The sequence below is a fragment of the Triticum dicoccoides genome, chromosome 7B (genome assembly GCF_002162155.2).
Source record: "Triticum dicoccoides isolate Atlit2015 ecotype Zavitan chromosome 7B, WEW_v2.0, whole genome shotgun sequence".
Taxonomy (NCBI): Eukaryota; Viridiplantae; Streptophyta; class Magnoliopsida; order Poales; family Poaceae; genus Triticum; species Triticum dicoccoides.
The window spans coordinates 634,803,956-634,825,368 of record NC_041393.1 but is presented as its reverse complement, the minus strand read 5'-3'; the positions used below and the strand labels follow the sequence as shown (position 1 = coordinate 634,825,368).

General features: G+C 43.6%; 1 pseudogene; it reads left to right on the top strand.

Annotated features, from left to right (window-relative positions):
* The first annotated feature begins 16,377 nt into the window (after positions 1-16,377).
* On the top strand, positions 16,378-19,805 carry LOC119335637 (annotated as a pseudogene).
* The last annotated feature ends 1,608 nt before the right edge of the window (positions 19,806-21,413 follow it).

Sequence of the window (21,413 nt, the reverse complement as noted above, 5' to 3'; positions counted from 1 at the left end):
TGTCACGTTTGTCCTTCGCTGTTCTTTCTTGGATTTCTTGTTGATGATTCGAAGTACTTGGGCCTGCACCTCCATAATTTTCAAATACTGGGTTATGCGGACCACTAATTTGATACATATTATCACAATTTGCAAGGCTTGTCACATATTCAAGAAAATGAGCTGTCGATTGAAAAATCATTAGGTATAGGTAATCATCAGGTATACGTATAGGTAGGGGGTCCGTCAACCCTTGAGGGGCTGGGTGGGGTATCCTGAACTACTGGAGCAGCTCCCCCTTGTGGATGGGGTAGACTCTCAGCAGCTTGGTTTACGCATGGCACGAAAATTAAATTTAATAATTATGCGCAAAAAGTCCAAAATAGCCTATTGGGGTTCAGTTGGCGAGAAAAGCCTTCTTCCTACATATGCGAGTAAGGGGCAACCTTTTTAATTAATTCACAGGTAAGGCAAAGTGCTTTCTTTTAAAGAAGCATCTGGTTCCATCTTTCTTTCGTTAGTTAAGCCACCTTTTTCTAAGAAGGATTTTTGTAATTCTTGATTAATAGTACTTAGAATGGCCTTTTCATATTGAGAAATTATGTCTAGTGGCATTCGATCACAGAAGCCGTTGACAGCAGCATAAATCACAACAATTTGTTTTTCAATTGGAAGTGGTTCATATTGTGGTTGTTTGGGCATTTATGGAATCCTTGCACCTCTATTGAGTAATGCCTGAGTCGCAGCATCAAGGTCTGATCCAAATTGAGCGAAGGCGGCCACTTCACGATATTGTGCCAATTCCAGTTTTGAACTACCGCATACTTGTTTCATAGCTTTCAACTGAGGGCAGACCCGACACGACTAATGGATAAGCCAATGTTAATAGCTGGTCTAATTCCGCGATAAAAGAGCTCTGTTTCCAAACAGATTCTGCGATAAGCCAATGTTAATACTCAATCCATTCGAATTCCATAATTCCAATGCTATAATCCCTATATTAAGATGAAGTAAGAAAGCATCAGTCCTCTTATTTTCTGTCTTCTATGAAAGAATGTAGCTCGCTCTTTCAACCTGGGGCCCCCTCTGGGGAACTGTTTGAGTTTTAGCATCGACCCCATTTCCTTACCTCTCATCAGCTTCCCTTTCCCTCGCTGGTGCAGTGCCATCTGGATACCTCATAAATAAATCAAGCAGGCCGGCTAGTAAGCGATGCCGAGGGGCTATCTTCTCTCCCATGCTGGTGCCTTGCTTAACTCAAGTGTAAAGTGGAAATGAAAGCCAAAATCTGGGGTGATAAAATTCCATTTGAATCTTGACAAGAAGAAGGATAGCTTCATGAGTTTGTTCTGACTCCTAGCTTAGCTGGAAAACTTTTGCTTGTATCTGGCAGTGGGTGTAACATCCATCATACTCAAACAGAAGAAGGTTTGCTTATCTAGCTCCAAGGCAGTTATAATCATTTACAGAACTAGGGTTTGCACCTACTAAGGAGGAGAAAGGGCTGACGACCCATACTAGAACTCCAATATAAGATCTTTCAGTCGATCAGACAGCGGAGGCCTTTAATAATGTCCGGTTGTGCCAACGAGTTCTTCTAGTTATGAATCGCCGTAGGGAGGTAGCATTACATTTGTATTAGAAAAATAGATCTCCTGATAGAAAAGAATGGCGAAGAAAGTGTTAGAGTACTTTCTTTCTGTTCAGTCCTGGAACTTATTCTTTTCTGATCGACCTATCAACGGTAGCGACCATACCCCGTCGAGTGAGTTAGGAGCTGCTCACAAAGAAGGCCGAAACCAGATGAGATGGCCGAAGCAGATACCAGAGAATTGGTTCCTTCACCGAAGTCTACCTTATTTTAGAATTCAAATTCAATTGATGCCGCACAGGCTGACCATTTTAAATAGGTGGAAATGGGAGACTGGAGAAGATGATCACACTTTGGAAGAGAGACAGTTGCGTACCTGCCCCGGGAGGGGGCTTTTGTTCGATACAATTACTGAACTCAACCGCTTAGACTGGAGATGGCACTTGAAAACTCGTACAGAAGTCTATCAACTTGACTTAGAGGAAGAAGTGGCAGGGGGTAGGTCGGCTATTTTAAGTCCGGATGGTTCCTCTTGTTGGCACGATGTTGGTATGCCTCGCTATCCTTAAATCTATGGACAGGGGAGATAGAACTTTTGCTTTTCAATACCCCGAGCCGATACATGAAAAAAGAGGGATAATAGTAGTAGCAAGGGTGCTGTATTGGGTCAGTCAAAACTTACTACTTCCACATTGGTAAACGGCTCCTCCGTAGATCTATCATACAAATTTCGGTTCTGGAAAAGCGAACCTGCTGATAAAGAATTTTATACCGAGGTTGGAGTTAGTCAACTCAATAATGATACTCTCCCTCTGGGGCCTTGAGCCGGAGCCGAGCCGATATGATAGGCGGGCGAAGTGAGCGAGACCAAGATGGGGCATACGTGGAGTGGCGAAGGGGGCCTACTATACGTATATGTGATTAGTAAGAGGTTCAAGACATCGAACGAAAAATCAAGTGAACTAATGAAGAGTGTGATTGATCAGACAAGTACCAAGGAGCAAGAAAACGTGTGTTCTTTAGCAAGGGATGAGCGCAAAATCCATTTCTTGTTCTTTCAGTAGCCTTCTTTCATTTCCGAATTTGCTTGCGAGCAGTCCTTGCATTAGTATGAGTTCGTTGACCGTGTAAGGGCGATCCATCTTGATGACGAATTCCACGATAACGAGATATAGAAATTAATCGTTTTTGCCTGCCTTGGAGTAATGATTCCACCATTGGATCTTAGAAACGGAGAAGTTGAGGTCGAAGCCTATCATCAAGGCTATTTACAAATAAAGCATAATCAGAAATGAGGAAATACAAATAAACAAGATCTGGAAGAGTTTCCGCTTTCGCACGCACCTGGGCCGCTGGATTATGTTGAAGAATAAGACCTCGCCATGGTAGACTCTAGCTTAAAGGTAATGAGCTGATGAAACCAGAGCAAGAGAGGCATCGAAGCAACTCGAGAGATACTTTCTTTGAAATCGGGATTTTGGGGGTCTCAATGGAAGGCAAGGTAGCGCTACTGAATCCCCGTCATACTGAAGATGCTCCTCTCGCTCTCGAGAAAGACAAGGAGGTCATGAAGGAGCTGTAGGGGAAACGTGGGGAGGATGGGCTGGAACCTGAAAACGCTTGCTTGTGACCCACCCCGGCCCTATCTTGCTCCAGCTGTATGGGGGTGATCGTCGACGGCCACGCCGGGGAGATGAAGGTCTCTTCACATATGAGATTATGTGGGAGACTTGAGCGCGTGTTGGACTCGCCCTACTATGGACATGAGGTACATCTGGTCCCACTACCCCGTGTCATATGTAAAAGATGGATCTTGTTGTTCATGGCCCCATTTCTCACTGCACTTAAAACAGAGCCCCCGGGTGTGTGTTTTTGTATGGAGGGCCGAATTCTTGTTGGCGTTGAGTGTACTAAGTCTAAGATCTGCTTACCCGTGTGTCCTAAGATACTGCTGCTTTCCCTGTAGCCATGTCTGAAGCAAACAGTGCCTGGGTAAGCTAGTTGATCCTACCCGAGAGCTCTAGCGATTCGTATAAGTGTTGGTTTGTCGACTAAGCAGTCGCCTTAGGAGCACATCGTCAGTATCACACTTGTTATTCGCGAAATCTACCTTCCAAACGATTTCTAGAGGATCGAGCAAGAAAAGGAGATAGTCAATCTCTATTTGAACCCGGTTGCTTTCTGCGCAGAGATGTTTGCTTGTGTCTGTCTTCCGGGTCATCTATAGAGGCTTCTGTTTGGATATAAAATCGGACGTATAGGTAGCTTTTAAGGTCATGTATCGTCTGCGGTTCTTCCCGCTGTACATCAATCGTTCACTAAATCGATGAGGAAGGTGAAAGTAGGAACATCGACTCGGAAGCAAGCATGAAGGAAGAACTCTGGACTTTGGTTTCAAGCTGAACTATTTACTTGTTCTTAAACAATTTATTGCTTTCCATTCCACTGCTTCTGCACAAAGCCAACGAGCTTCAAACTTATTGCTACTTCCACTCCGTGAAGATCCTTGGTCATTGTAGTAACACGTATCAAGCACCAGTTGAAAGACCCATTCTAGCTTAAAATCAGCCTTCTACACGATTCCTTATTTAGGAGCTTCCTATGGTGAATTGGGATACCTAAGTATTTAAAAGCTATGGATACGCCAAAAAGGTGGGCATATTCAGTCTCGAACTGTTTGCTTTATGCGGCTCAACTATTGCCTGTCAGTACGGATGCATTGGTACTCCGACCCAATATCATAACTTTATTCAATCTCATATCCAGATCCAGATTGGGAGCACAGTCGCGAGTCTGCACCTAAGGTGCCTCGCCTCTCGTGGGGAACATATTGCATTTTATGCATTCTACCCCGCTTCGATGATTGCTATTGCCCCGCTTTTCTGACTCTTCTCTGCTTCTGAACTTGCCTGCTCTGTTTCTTCAGGTTCAGAGTTAACACCTTCTGGCGATCTTCCAAACTCTAATTGTATTTGCCAACTGGAATTCGGGAAGTAGTAGCAACGGCGAGATTTCTAGCATTTTAGTACTCGAAAGGATGGAGAATTCAATAGTGAACTGCCCGAATCAACCTGAATCAAAAAATGATTTCTCGAATTTTAGTATAGAAAGCAGATCGAAAACCCCTATTTAATTAGTTCTTCCGAGTCACTCACTGAAGAGGGAAAGAAAGATCAGGGGAAGAAGCAGGGTAGACGAATTGGTCAACTCATCAGGCTCATGACCTGAAGACTGCAGGTTCGAATCCTGTCCTTGCCTTATCACACGTCAGAAAGATACCCAGGATCCGAGTCCTGATCACCTGTTTTTTAATCCCTGTTGTTATGGAAAGTGTTGCTGTGTCAAATCGAGATTATGTGGGTGTTCAGCTTATTAAGCAATTCGTTCGTCCTCAATAGCTTAGTTTGGTAGAGCGATCGATTGTTAACTGATTGGTCGTAGGTTCGAATTGTACTTGGGGAGATTTGATTCATTCTTTAATGTAAGAATAAAGAATGGAATTAAAGGGCTTGCTTTGACCCTCAGGATTAGAGTAGGTAACATGTTTGCTATCTTTATTTCTATTTCTATTGCATTTTCTATCTCATCGTATCACATTGTGTTCTACGATTCCACTTCGACAAAAGGAAAGAGCATACCTAAGTTCAATAGCTTTACATCTGCTATCCCGATCATGATTTTCCTACCCTCAGGGGGAAAGTAAAGGCCCTTTCTTACTGGAAAGCCGTTCCAATCAAGGCAAGAGCCAGAAGTAGACCGACTTGTAGATCGGGTAGCAATAGGCTATGACATAGCTCACTTTACCAAGAACATAGGGCGTAAGATCAAGAGGTTCTTCCACCGAAAGATGTGGATCCTGTCTCTCCACAAGGGTTCCCTTTCTATCGAACTGGCCTTGGTGAGTTGCTTTAATTCCACTGGAGGGTTGTAGCTGGACCAATTCTCTACATTGTTATTATTGTCCTCCCGACCAATCAATCACATCCTAAACTCTGTATGTCAAGTTAAGAGTAACCATAGTCTCAGCAAATAGATAGTCTCCTTCCTTTGTTACCGGTCTTCTTATAATGCCGGGCCACGCCCAGAAGTTTCCCTAAGTGACATGGCTAATAGGAGTATTACAGATTTACTCAGCGTCCATTTTTTATTCCCATCCATATCTGTTACGGTTTGTTTCCTAGAGCAACACTTAGGGGTAGTTGGAAAATAAACCACTTTCAACACCCGGGCACTAAGAGACATAGGATCTTGTAGAATCCGCCAGAAAAACTCAAAAGAGAAAGAAAGGTATGCACTGTGAAGGAAGCCCGCTGACCCACTCTTCCTTCCCCCTACCTACCCATAAGGTAAGTAGGGGCCTCGGCATCTCGATTTCCTGAGAAACCTACTAAAACTACTTCGAGAAACCTACCAATTCGAGAAACAATACTAACCTACCAAAAAAACTAATTAAATACTAGCCTCCCTTTTTGGGTTGCTTCCACTGTTTGTGCGAGTGAGCAATTATATTTCGGATATCCCCCAGTTCCAAGATCTCGAGCAGAGGAAAGTCCCGGGGGAACGTGTGCACCATGAATATGATCTCCCCAAGTTCCAGAAATGAAAGAAGTGAGTCTATCTTGCACTCTAAACCAGAGAAATCTTTATATTCCGAGCACAAAATCCACGCTTTAAAGGTTTCTTTGTAATTGTCAGGCGGTCCCCCCGCTCCAGAGGAGAAGCTTCTTCTATGGCTATGACCAAAAGGAGAAATAGTCCTGTTCATTATATGGCTATGGCCAAAAGGAGAAAAGGATCAGGTGCGATGAGTCTCATCCGTGTAATATTTTGGAATTCCTCTTCCAACTCGTCCCAGAATGGGCGTTATGGCAAAGAACAAGAAGAAAAAGACAGAAGGAATTTGTCCAATAGTAACAAATGGTGCCTCCACAGGTTGACATCCGATCCAACCTAGTAGTAAGCAATCCGCCAAAAGCAACCAAAATATTCCTTGGTGAATTGGTCGAAAACTTGAACTACGCACATACATTTCTTTAAAAAAGGTAAAGCCAAGAGAGATAAAAAAACTGTGCTATTGCGGCTACACCTCCCGCTTTGTCAGGTATACTGTGAAGAATGGCATGGATCCACTACTAGGAAAATGCTTATAGATAGAAGTTTACCAGTAGCGAGTTTTTTTGAACCCACACTACTAGTAGTTACCAGTAGCGCTGTGTAGAAAACATGCTACTACTAACATATAGAAGCAACGTTTGTTTGTTTGGGCCGCTCTACTGTTACATGGGCCGCAGGGCAGCATTTGTAGCCCACTTAGCTGCAGCATTTGTTCTGAAAAGGCGCTACAGCTGGTGGGCTTAGTAGTAGCATGGTGCTCCAACTAGCGCTACTACTATAGCTAAAGAAAACCGGCCCGCGAGTGCCCCCGCACCCCCCTCGTCTCACACAATCCCCTCCCCCCAACGACGATGCCGCCGCGGTTAGGGTTCGTCCCCGGCCGCCTCACCCCCATCGACGGTGCCATGCGCCGCCACCACGCACGGTCGCCTGTCGCCTCCTCCGACGCTCCAGCGCCGTAAGTCCCCCTCTCGATCTCCTCCTCCCTGCGCGCGCCACAGTAGCTCCTCTCGATCTCTCGGTTAGGGTTCGTCGTAGGGGCTCCAATCGATTAGCAGCGGCAGCTCGCTATGTTTTGGGATATAGGGATTGCACGTTGGCTCCGCGCTTCGATGCATGGCTCCAATCGATCCTACTGTTAATTAGTATCACATATGCATCTCTAGATCGTACTGTTAATTAGTATCACATAGGGGAGAGAGTAGAGGATTTGGGTTGGTTGTTGCTGACATGATTTGGCATTGGATTGGGCTGTCTCATGTTTGATTTTTTGCTTTGTGATTGGGCGGTTTCGACTTTTCTGATGTGATGTTATGGATATTGCTTCTATATGATTGTAAGTGCTCGGTTCGGGTTGTATCAAGTGCCCTTCTATAGTATGTTGTATAGGTGTTGTTCATGTGAGAGACAAAGCTACAAGCTCATGTTTATTTAGTGTGCTTTCTTGTGAGAAATCATCAAGATTTAGGATTACTGATATGAGAAGGGGGTAGTTTATTTAGTGTGCTTTGTTGTGATTAATGAAGATGAGATGAGATCAAAGTATTGTTATCCATCTCAGAATGTACACTTAATGCATTATTTGATCCATATTGATGCAATGCGGCCAGATGAAGAAGACTGGCGCCTACTAAAATAAGGGGGAGTAAATGATGGAGACTAAAAAACGATTTAAGGTGGCATTGTCCACGGAGAAACCACCCCAAAGCCAAGTCACTATGGTATCTCCTACTACTGGTATGGCGCTAGCTAAGCTTGTAATTACTGTTGCTCCCCAAAAGCTCATCTGACCCCAAGGTGGTACGTATCCTATAAAAGCTGTCACAATCATTAATAGGAATATGACAACTCTGAGACACCGAACAAATTCCTAGGACTGATATAACTCGCATGATATAGACCACGAAAAATATGAAGGTGAACCACAATGAGAAACATACTTGCCCCATTAGCATGCATATAACGGAGCAACCAGCCCCCTTCAACATCTCTCATAATGTGTTCTACGCTGTTGAAAGCTAGATCCACATGAGGTGTGTGATGCATAGCTAAAAAAACGCCAGTCACTATCTGAATGACTAAACAAATACCTGCTAACGAACCGAACCCCCACCAATAACTAAGATTGCTCGGGGTTGGATAAGCTATCAAATGCTGGTTAAGTGTGGAATATATAGGTTGTTTAAGAAGAGAGAATTGTTGGTTCCTTATAGTCATTTCTCTTTTCTATCGTTACAACTCCTCTTCCCCCTTATTTACCCCCTTGCCTTGATGGAAATTGGCTTCGCTGCACCCTGAAAAATCAATAAGCTGCATGAGAAGATTCATCCCATTTTGGCGAGAGGGAGGCAGCGAATCACCTGGGCTACGGATTTGTCAGTTAGTTGATTCTCGAAATAAGGTCATTCAAAAAAAACTGCCGCTTTCTCTGCTGGTTTCTTAAGGCTTCAAACGAACGACTAGTCATTAAGAAACCAATGAAATCCAAGTCTATTTTTGACCTTTCATGAAGAAGTTTTGCCTGCGCGCAAACTACCTAGCCCTTTTCAAAAGAACGTCGATTTCCATCTCAACAAAGAAAGAACTCAAAATAAATGAAAGCAATATTGTTGTCCTATTACTCTTTTTTCCTTGTGGAGCTTTGGAAAGGAGAGAATTTGAATAAAGTAACTCTCGGAAATTCTTATTGGACGAGAGAGAGAGAGAGAGCCAATATGATATTGGCGTGGGTTCTACCAACTAAACGAAGAAGGTTTTGATTGGATAAGCAGCGTATAATGATAGACACTTCTTCGGCACACATGGAGACATACCTCCCATAGCTGACCCCTGAATTCAAGGATACTGCCGTCTTTGTTACTAACTAATAGAAACCCCTTAATACAACATTTGTTTTTCATAAATGTCATAAGGTAGGTAGACCCGGTCTTGTGCTCTTCCGGTTAAGTGGCACATTGTGCTAAGTGCTCGAACCGTTGTCTGATCTCAGCTGTATCGCCTCATACAAATTAGTTAAGCGAGAAAACAAACGGATACATAGGAGCTCTATGGTGGACCACCATCAGGAAGATCGAATGGCTTAGCGCATCCTGCGCCTACTGGACCTGACTTCGTAGGATACTTTGATAGACTAGTAGAATGGCAATGGTCTAGTGGTTGTATCTGCTTGCCGATTCCTATTAAGAATACGAGCGTGACAAATGAGATGGAGATCTTGGCTATCATCAAACCATCCTCCCTCCTCTTATCTCTTTCCTTTGTATATGACAAGTCTACTCGCACCTCAAGGGCCAGTCATTTACGCTCTCCACTGCATGAACATCATTCCCAACTAGATCTGTACGGCTTCCATTGTCTCCTTTTCGATTCCCGACTCTAGCTCATAGGTATCCATAAGAGCGACCAGCCCTGAATGCTTAAACCTATCTCCTAAATTTCTTTCTTTTTGTCGTTGGGCAAGGAGCAATCCATTCAGCACTTTCCGATGTGGACCAAAAGCCACTGGGCTACCAAGAAGTCGGATTCAGTTCAGTCCCGTTTTCAAGATCCGGTTCAGTGTTTGGGGATGGCTTGGTCCAAGCCCACATCCATAGTAGATGGACTTGAGCAGGCAAGTATGCCACCTACTGATATGATTGATTATGACAATTATGATATGGACTGGACGGTTGTGCAACCGATTGTACGGACTCGCTTACCCCCGAGAACACCTAAGACATGGGGGTTATTTACGCGAGTAAGCCTAGCAAGGACCAAGATCTCGATCTAGCCTAGTTGGGGCTTTAGAGTCACATGACACAGTACCAAAATCTAGCCTAGTTGATACAGATTTCCAACCAACGGATCTTCTTACCTTTGGACCGGAACCTTTAGCTGTTTCCTACTTGGTCTACAGCTTGGTTTGAAATGAGGGAGCCATACCGTGTGGTTGAAGCAGAGTATCGTTTTGCAGTGGATAGGGAACTATCTTTATTCGTAGCAGCTTTGCGTATTGCTCTCACCACGAAATGGGGACATAACCCCTACTATAGAGCAGGAATGGAAGGGAATGAGCTTGGCTGCTTCTCCCCCGCACTTCTTTATTTCTCCGTGCCCCTATTTAGTTAGTACTTTCGAGTTAAGAGCGAGAAAACGAACTATTTCATTTAATAAAAAAAGTGCAATGGCTGTAGGGTGAAAAGGCCATGAGGATGGCTACGGCTTTGAAGCTCCTTTATCTACCATGGATAGAATGGAAGAGATTTTTCTCACTATTGTTTATGATGTAGGAGTTGGGGATGGAATGATTGATTCAAGCTCTGGTGGTACTAATCATGTCTCTGGGAGTAAACCAACTGGAGCGGCAAGGGAACATGCAGTACTGGAGAGGGGATCTCATAGCAATACTGATTCAAGTAATTTCAGAGTTACCAGAGATGCAATTGGTTTAGAAATATGCACTAGAAAATGGTAAACTAATATTGACTATTCTCTGTGGATATCTGGTTGGACACCAAGCATTTTGACCCCTATTTGAATGCAAAGTCAGAGTATAGACAACTAAACAATGTTGTAATATATTTATCTACCAAATTAGAGTACACAATCATTTTTCTATTGATGTTCCCAGTAATTCAGTTCACTAGGGAACACCTTACAGGTTGGTCATGGGTATGGGTATGTGGCATACCCCTCAGTATGGAGTACATTGGGTCAGGATTGGACAACAATAGTTGTGGGTAGCCGACATTAGGTAAAAGGAAAAGCTCTATAAAAGCGAAGAAATGAAATCGAAGGCTGATGGTAAAGCTGGGGCGGATTTTGAGTCAACCAGTTCACGGAGTTCAAGATTGGAAAGAGTGGTAGATGATATCAGGTACTCCGTATGAAGCGAGGCCTGCGAAAATAAATAGGAACGGGAAGAAGATGATTTTAATGGTAAGGTATCTTTATCTCGAGACGAATCGCGCGACATTCCAGATGATGCAGAGCAAAGCGGAACCAATTGTATGGGCACAAGAGGAAAATAACTAGTTCTCTAAATTTTGCTCATGCGAACGAGAAGAGAATTGCAGAGGAGAATAGATCTCAGCAGAACAAGGTGAGGGAAAAAATTATGACGGACTCTCAAATTGTGGTGACTACACTCAAGTAGGCCATGTCGCCTCAATACTACTGCCCGTTAGATGCATCAAATTGGTTTCGCAGATCTCGCCTCACACTCACTTAGAGGTCTTGTCCTTTCTCTTCTCTTGCTCTTGCGGCGGACACAGTGATTCTTCGTTCTCTGGTTGATGGCTTTCAAAAGTCAATTCCAGAAAGAGCCATTTGATCCCCATCAAAGTCTGCATTGAAACCCTTACACACTAATATACTTGATACTCGATCTATTTCACCGTACTTCTACTTCCTGACATTAAGAAATTTTAAAACAAGGTCCTTCAAGAAGAAAGGAAGCACATGCTTGAGACCATTACGATTCCTGTTAGTGATGGTACACTTGCAGCTAATGTTAGATGTATTCAGTCTCTGAGTGGTTTACCTGTTGCTGCATCATAACCGGCTGACTCCTCTATTGGTTGCTGCTGGTTTATACCTACATTCCAATCCGGTTTGATTTAGAGAGAAATCTCAATCCAGCCTCAATATTTTGGATTGATCAGACCGCCTATTGTAGAAGAGATTGCTTGCTAAAAATAGTACCGCATTTGTGCTTAAGAAAAGGCTTTCCTGTCCGGGGTCTATATCCACTTTTAATACACCACGCACCCCACTACCAAAAACTTCTCTTTCAATTCTAAACAAATAGAAAGCTCAGGCGACTGCTCAACGAGGAGGTTCATGCTCGTTAACTTACACTTACTTTTAGCACTTCTCTACCAGTTCTCTCTCATAGATAAGAATATCCTGCTCTTAGCACCGGTTTTCACTTCGTGTAGCAGCTTCTTCTTCTTTTGTCCACTCAAACACTTCATCCATGAGAACCAAGTTTTGATCAATGATATATTCAAAAAGTAAGAGCTACTCTATTAATCTACATACCTTGTCTCCGGCCACCATGTTTTGTCCGAAGGGTGAAGGCGGATTCTCTGAACTTAAAATAAGGGCGAAGGATACATAGAATATGCCGGGTCTAAAGTGAAGTAGTACAGACACAGGAAATCAAAGAAAAACTTAGAGAGTCTCCATAATCTAGACTTCTCGGTTTCTTAATCGGTGTCTATCTTACTAAGATACTGGTGCATCTTAAGGTTCTAGTGCTCCACCCCGCTCTAAGAAGTATGACTGTGATTTGGCAATACCCAAATGGGTAGTGTACTGCTCGCTCCCCTTCTTCTTAATTCAGACTTGTTTGCGCACACAACCTTCCTATAACTTTCTGACCTGGATCCAACCAAAGAAGGAAGATGTATGGCCTCCCTCAAACAAAAGAAGGAAGTATGGGAGTTTACCGGTAGGCAATGACCACAGCCGAAGTAAAGTGCTCAGCTCAAAGAAAGAAGGTGGTGGGGGCTTCAAAGAGTGAATAAGTTTGTTCGTAGTGATGTGTAATCTCTTCAAATCGAGAGAAGAGGTGTCAAAAAGAAATGCTTTTAGTCAGGCTTACTTGCTTAGTATGTATTTTTTATACAATCAAAGACCAATGCCGTACGGATAGCAATTTTGGACCATAGGCATAGCAGCACATAGGTATTCTCTCTTCTTTCTCAATTCAGGGAGGACACTATCTTTATTCTTGTGAAAAGGCAGAAGCAAGTGGAAGGGCAGCAGTATTATATGAGTTCTAAAAAGAAGGGTGAAAAAAAGTCATGTATGTTTGTGGTAAAAAGCCTTTAATAGAAGGGAATAGCAACCTGACTAGAAATTCATAGCTGACTAGCATACGAACGAGTTGGTCAGGCTATGAATGAAGGCTACTACTCTTTAGGAAGAAGGTACTAATAGCTCGCTCAGAGGTTCAGTCAAGCTCCTCACTCTTGGTCTGGCGGGACATATTAGATATAGTAGTGGTGTTCTGAAAGCTTCTCATTTTTTCTAATACTATAGTAGGAGTAGGTCAGGTACATCTTCTTATACTAGGGATGCTTTTTTGAATCATTGAAAAAGCTTTCAATAGTCTTAGTATGTTTCAGAAAGGAGAATACCAAGGTTGAATCGAAGATAAAAGTCAAGTAGGTCACACCGCCGATGAGTTGTGTAGGAAGGATTGCTTGTCAAGCTCTTCCGGAATTTGTACATATTATTTTGACTTATGGCTCTGAGAAAAACCCTTTTCTAGATTAGGCTTTTAGATCTACGAATTACGAGAGAGATCTCCGAAAGTATAAGCGAGATGCTCTTACACCAGAAAGATAGTATAAGCTAGTTCTCACTAGCCGGGCCCTTACTCCTATTACTCACCAGCCGAGCCCTTACTCCCATCTACTACTTCTTATTAAAGCTGCAAGTGCAGAGGGGAATTTCGCAAGCTAGGAGGAATAGAAAATCCTAACTAAGAAACAATCAATCAGTCCACTAAGTCTGTTAAGTAAGAGTTATACAAAATACTCTGATTCAATGCACGAGTGACTCAATCCCAAAGGTCAATCCAAGCAACTGATTTTCAACAACAAAGGAGTTCACCGTGGAAAGATAAAGTCTAATGACAGACACTGGTAATTCTCTCACTGGGCCAGCCACTAGAATCAGTCAATGAAAAAGCAAGCAAGGAGATGTCCTCACTGGACATTTATCCTGTTTGTGAAATCCTTTCTATGTTTCTGAGACACGGAAACCTGTCAAGTAAGTAAGGATTTCTTTCTCCCCATCCATGGTTTCCTTTACTTTTTGATAGGCGTCTGGCGCATGCATACAACCATTCCTTCTTCTCCTCGGAACGTCAAGTCGGTCAGAAAGAAAGCGCTGTGTAGCTGGCATCAGCATCTCTTGTTAGGTTCACATGCACAAGGGTGGTGGGTAGGTCTCTTTACGTGTCCCGCGAGGCAAGGAATTCTTCGACCAATGATATCATGGTATCAGAGTCGCCGATCGAGATTTCTCATGGCTACCCATTATTTTCGCTTGAAAGATCTTCACATGTAGGCGGAGCCGTCCCTTTTGAAAAGTGGATCTTTAGTCCATTCATTCTAAATAGTTTATTATTTATTCTGTCGAATAAGAAGGTTTCGTAGGCATGTGATTCATGGTGACAAGTCGTAAAGCATGGATTTGTGGAAATGCGCTATAAAGATTCGGCATCGCTCGATCAAACAAAGGGAAAAATCATCAAGAATCTGATCTTGCTCTGAATCATCTTCCAAGGGTTCGCTGTCAATGCAATTTGAGTTGGCCAACTCCCGTGCCTCTAAGTCATAAGTATCTCTATTGGCAAGCTCTCATTGACATAATCCGGTGTAGGTGTAGGGAGCTGACTCTCATGTGGATCAAGAAATATCTCCATAGTGCTCAGGACAGGCCGTGAGCATCTTATCTGCTTGCATCAGGTAACAGCTTCATTTCTTTTCAGAAGCTCAAACACAGTGTTTTCCAATATAGAAGTGGAGTAGTTCTTGTGCAATCTAGGCATAGGGCTACTAGAATCCATCACTAAAAGAGGAGTTTTCCGAGCTCTATCAACACAACAGGACTCTAGATATTGGCAACAAAAGGGCACTTACCCCTAAACTAGATTACTCTTCTTCTTCCTATGATAAAGCTGGGGCTGAAAGGGACTCTTTAAAGTACTTCAACGTTATCACTGGACTTTCATGTCAATCCAACTAGAGGAGGGAAATCGGGAGAATAAAGAAGTCTTGCACGAGGGCGGCCTCTTTCCATGCCTTCAAATCCATTTGCCACACTTTCAGATCTCGGATATACAATGATGAATCCTGACGATCTACGATCACAGAACGCAGTAATGTGAATGTCTCTCACGAGCCCCAAAGAGTCAATCAAGTATGCCTGCTTTGTTGGCACAAGGAAAGGTAGAACGACCTTCCGCCATTTTAAGCTTTGGTTATAGTATCCTTTAGTTCCACTTCTTCACCGATCTCTCCCGCAATCTTCTTTCCCCACTCCTCATCCAAGTGAGGAGCTACCCGAGATCATCGAAACCCACCACACAAACCCTAACTGGCAAAACCGATCTACGAACACCAAGGGCGGGTAGAGGTGTCAGATGACAATTGAAGTAGGGGTCTGCCTCTTTGAAAGGGAAGCAAGAGTCTCATAGGGAAGGAGATCCTACACAGACCAATCCCAATCAGGAAGAGAGTCTTGTTATCAATGAAAGCAATTTTTCTATGTCACATATCTGCCTATCTCGTGTTGTGAGCTATAAAGTACCCACCAGGAGGGTGGACCAAGAAAGAGACAGACGATTGGGTCCTTCCCATCCTCTGTGATGTCAGTCTCTTTGTCATTCTTTCACCCTTGCTGAGTAGCAAAGTGAGCATACTCAAGATCCAATTCATCAATCATTTGAGTTGGTACGAACATAGGAATCCAGACTCTGCTTGATTCGATCTTCAGTTTCGACCTTCATTTGTCAGGAAAAAGAAGAAAGACCCACTTATTCCACTCGGAGAGACCGAACCAGGCAACAAACAAAAAAGAAAAACTGAAGGAAGTTCTCTTTCCATTCCAACTAAACTTAGTGAAAAAAGGGGGAGAGCAAAACAGAAACACAGGAACAAAGAAACTATGTCCAAACCAACGAGTCCTTTGGTCGACTCTAAAGAATGTATCGGGATTTGGGAGTTAGCCGTCTCATAGGAGTGATAGCTGGGTTTTTCATGGAGTTTCTTCGTACGATTGAAAAAAAGAGTTCTCTAGGTCGGAGAAAACAAGAAGAAGAAGTAGGTGAGTCAATTGCGTGTGGCCTTCAAGTATTTCGTATTGTAATAATATTAGATCGGCATCCAAACAAAGGTGCATGTATGATTCCTAAGGGATACAATTTTGTCCTAATCATTGAGAAAGATGAAACAAGTTGATAGCGCGATCTCGTACTAATACATACTCTCTAAATATTTCAGAACTTGCATGCGGCCTTCAAGCCACAACCGCGGTATGACTTCTGATCTCAGACTTTGGTTTGGGGGCTGCTGGCCCCTTCGCGTCGACAAGGAAACTATGGACGACAATGGGTTTAGAATTTGAATAAAACGAAGACCCTATCGAACAAATAGAGGAGAGGGCGGAAAGGGGAAAAAGTAAAGTCTAAGCGACATATGGCACGAAAAGGAAATCCAATTTTGGTAAGACATGATCTGAATCATAGTTCAGATCCAAGTCGGTCCAGTGCGGTCGACCGCGAAAGTCACCAAATGGGTTTGGTCCGTCTTTTACTGATCTTTGTTTGTCCCCCCAAAAAAGTCGTGAGAGGACGTTGCAGATGTCCGGGATGGACACGACTTCTTCTAACGCTAGAAGACCACAGGAAGAAACCCGGGACCAAAGCATGTCATGAAAGACACACACGGGGCGGGCGTCCTTCGACCATGTCTCCGGGGCACAGTTGAATGTAGATATCATGAACACGAGGATAAGGATACCAGGCCGAGAAACCCGGGCAAGTACTCCCCTAATGTGCCGATCGCTAGCGCATCCAGGGCCCCAGCGCCCAGCTTTGCTGGAGAGGCTGTCACTGATCTGAAAAGTGCGTCTACGGTTCGGATAGATTGATTCTGCGAAGCCTAGCACCAGGAATCAATAAAAAAACAAGTGCTAAGGTTCATTTCAGATTAGTGAATAAACCAAAAAAGAGACCTTTCTCGCTCGACGCCACAGTATGCTCTGCTTCAACAAATGAGAGTTTTCGGTGGAACTGGTGAACCACGCGAGTTGGTTAGATGCGTGGGGCAGAGGGCTCGTAGTACCTGATAACGCAGCTATGCAGTGGAAGGGAAGGAGCCTAAATCGACACACTTCTTTCTTTTTTATTCAAAGACACAAAAGCAAGCACAAAAGAGATTGGACTCTCGGATGAGACAAGCAGCTACCGTTCCGACGCGCCCCTGACCCTATCTTGATTCAAACCGAAAACCCTCTCTAAGGTGGAGCCTAGTTGAAGCTGTCATTCAAAGAATAAATGGGAATCCAAATCCACTTTTAGGGATATAGATGACGTCTCGCTCCGTAAAGAGAGTTGTAGATTCGTAGAAGAGGATCAGAGTACGCACGCTAAAAAAGGAACCTAGCCAATGAAAGTAAGTGGAAAGAATATAGTACTTTTGTATTGACCCCTCCGCCCCCCCGGTTGTTTTGGCGCGCCCTACCCCAACGTTAGACTATTACCTTTTTAGCCTACGCTTTTCTGCTTGCAGCATGGATTCGATAGATCTATCGAATCCATGCTTCCCCCGCCCCGAAGCGAGACTCTATCCATATCTCAAAGAATAACGAGCTAGGCGGCCGGCGGGCAAAGAAAGGGGGCGGGGCGTTTACTTGAAAATGACAACCGTCTGTTCCAGCAGCGGGGGCCTTGCACGAAAGCAAACCTACGATTAAGTAGCAGTTGCTTTCGCTGATGGGCCCAGTGAGGGGGGTGGGCATTGTCCCTCAGTTCTTACCAACCTCTGGTGTGTACATCTAACTTATTATCTTCTTTTTTCATGCAAGCCTGACCTCAGCTGTCCATTTCTTATTCATTCAGGGTGCCCCTAGTGGACTTGGCGGTGCTCCTTTCTCAAACAAGAACAACTATGAACGTTAGGGAAAATAAGGGAAGACCACCTGAGCGAACCGACCGAAGGGACTTTACTTATCCGAACCGAACGTTAGCGTCTTAAGCTAAGCCTATCACGAGCTGCGTTGCTACTTGACCGGCGGGGAGGAAGATCTCAAAGTATGGGACAAAGGATCAAACGCTTTGACTTTGCTTTGTCCCCCGGGATCCACCACAGGTTAGGTTTGAGAGCCGTGTAATGGGTGACTATCTAGCGCGGTTCAGAGAGCACGTGTATGTAGTCTGCGCTGGTAAATGGAAGCCCCCGCCGCAAAAAAGAGGTGGCTCTTCCCACGGCTCTATCACCATTGACTCTATTTATTATTATGGTAAATCATTGTATCAAGATGTCAATCTTAGATCTTATTTTAGTTCGATACGTCCACCTATGAAACTCGCCCTTGGCTTTCGTCTCGGTAGGTGTATTATTCTACATTTTCCCAAAAGGATATTCATTCACTTCTTTCTTCCCGGGCGACCACCACGACTAAAACAAAAACAAGACAAGAAATCAAGACCCGTACTACAGGAAAAGGGCTGGTGGCCGACATTTGGGAAAGTCGGCCGATCGGGTGTCTTCATTCAAGCGAGGGTACAGAGGAAGAACGAAATGAAGTGAGAGGCCGGGGGGGGGGCAGGGAAAAGAGTCGAGTCAATCAACCGGGAGAAGCAAAACAAAATCCGGATTTGGGTGAAAAAGCTGCAACGTTATGGATACCATGACCGATCACCATCGAGAAAGAAGAATTTTGATAAATCACTTCGGGTGAGCGGGGCCTTCAAGCGGCCTCAATACGCCGGGGTTGTAAATGACATACCTTTCCTTATGGGAAATGTCGCCTCCTTACTAAAAAGGAATAGAATCAAGTTATGTTTACCAAAGAAGTCCCGCTCTGACGGCCCGATGAGTCATCTACTAAAAAGGACCCTCCGCGCTGTGCGCCCCTCCTTGAATTATTCGGTCATGCAATACTTTTTTAATACTAAGAATAAAATGCATTTCGACCCCGTCCTAGTTCTCAATCATTTCGTGGCACCAGGTGTGGCTGAACCATCTACGATGGGGGGAGCAAAGGGAGGAAGCTTATATAAGAGAATACGCTCTCGCATCGCTTTTTTTTAGAAAGCTCTACCAGCGATAAAAAGTGTTTGGCCCAAGCCAAAAAGAGGTTGATCCACTTCATTCGCCAAGGGAATGATCTTCGCTTCACGGGAACAACAAAAACCACCATATCGCTCTTTCCTTTCTTCGGCGCTACCTTCTTTTTTCCAAGGGATGGGGTTGGGGTGTATAATAACCTTGTTTTTGAGTATGCCCGGAAACAACTCCTAGCTCAATTTAGGATCAAATGTAGGAACCTCATGGGTAAGGATAAGGTAATGGAATTGATAGAGAAATTCATGGACCTAGGTAGGATAGGAAAATTGATAAAGGGAATAGAGATGATGATAGAGATCATACTGAGAAAGAGGATAATTCCGTACGGGTACAACTCTTATTTGAACGAAGTGAAAAAAATGCGATCTTTTTTGTCTAATAAAACAAACACTAATACCTTAATTGAGTCGGTAAAGATCAAATCTATTTATCAAAGTGCTTCTCTGATTGCTCAAGACATCTCTTTTCAACTGAGGAACAATCCAATCTCATTTCATTTCATTTTTAGTAAAATAGTGAAGGATATTCCATTAATAATGCCAAAAGAGGTGGAGGGGATACGTATTTGTTGTTCTGGTCGATTAGGGGGTGCGGAAATAGCTAGAACTGAATGCAGAAAGTATGTAAAAACATCTGGTAATGTATTTAACCAGAAAATCGATTATGCTCCTGCGGAAGTATCTACTCGTAACGGAATTTCAGGTGTCAAAGTGCGGATCTCATATAGTCAAAATAAGAAGGGATGTTCTATATCCGAAACGTACGAAATATAGTAAATATTTTAAATGCAGATGTAGTAGGGGTCGAGAACCAGATTGTACACAACTTGGTTTTGGAAGATATGGCACCAAAAGTTATAGAGCTGGTCGTCTTTCATATCGAGCCATTGAAGCAGCGCGTCGGGCTACAATCGGACAATTCCATCGTGCTATGAGTGGACAATTCCGAAGAAATTGTAAGATATGGGTAAGAGTTGTCGCAGATCTTCCTATTACGGGGAAACCCACAGAAGTTCGAATGGGAAGAGGAAAAGGAAGTCCGACGGGTTGGATTGCTCGTGTGTCGACGGGACAAACCCCATTTGAAATGGATGGTGTGAGTTTGTCAAATGCTCGACAAGCCGCTAGATTAGCAGCGCATAAACCATGTTCGTCAACCAAGTTTGTTCAGTGGTCGTAACATAATTGGTTAGTGGGGAAAAACCGGGCTGGGACTCGAAAGAATTTGGTGAAGTGTTTGTTCCTGAACGAGGGAAGTGGAAAGACAAAGAGGGATAGGGAGCCCGCCTCCTTGTTTTTTGTAATCGCTGAAATTGTACGACGGCCCTTCTTGTTCCAGGCATATGACCCTGAGACGTGACGGTGTCACTTTTTCGGCCTCGTAAAGTGACAGTTATATAAATAAGAATAAGAAAGAGAAGCGTGATGTTATCATGTTGTCAGCAATCAAATTATCGTAGATAGATAGTATGGTTGCATTGTTTCAATTTCTGTTCGTACTCTGATTGCTGTGGCTGCAGCTCGATCTTGGCAAATCTCTCAAATGGATGTAAAAATGCTTTCCTTCATGGTGATCTACATGAGTTTTTTTCTATATGCAGCCACCTCTGGGTATTGAAGTTCCTGATGGTCATGTTTGTCGCCTTTGAAAGGCCCTCTATGGGAAAAAAGCAACCACCTCGTGCTTGGTTTGAGCGGTTCAGCTCTGTGGTTCAAGCTGCTGGTTTCTCTTCTAGTGAGCATGACCCTGCACTTTTCACTCATACATCTGACCGCGGTCGTACCTTGCTTCTTCTCTATGTTGATGATATGTTGATCACTGGAGATGATCAGAAGTACATTGCTATTGTTAATAAAAAGTTGAGTGAGAAATTCAAGATGTCAGATTGATTTTCTCTCCATTATTTTCTGGGAATTGAGGTTGATCAAACTAATGATGGTTACTATCTCTCTCAGCATTTCTATACTCAGGATTTGATCTCACGCTCAAGTCTTACTAATACACACACTTCCGCTACACCCATGGAGCTCCATCTCCAATTGCGCCCTAGTGATGGTACTCCTCTTGAGGGATACCACTCACTATCGTCATCTCGTAGGCAGCCTTGTGTACCTCACTATGACCCGGCCTGACATTGCTCATGCAGTCCACATTGTTAGTCAGTTTGTCAGTGGTTACTTGAGGGAGATGCAAATACTTCATTCTTCCATAGTGCTGCCAATGGAAGACACATAAAATGTAATATTGCTTCTTTGGAACATGAAGGAAATGTTATACAAGATGAGAAAGAGTTGCAAGAACACATTTCTAGTTACTATAAGAGACTATTTGGTTCAGAGGATAGGGGGGTCATATCTCTTGGTGGAAGCCCCTTGGTCAAC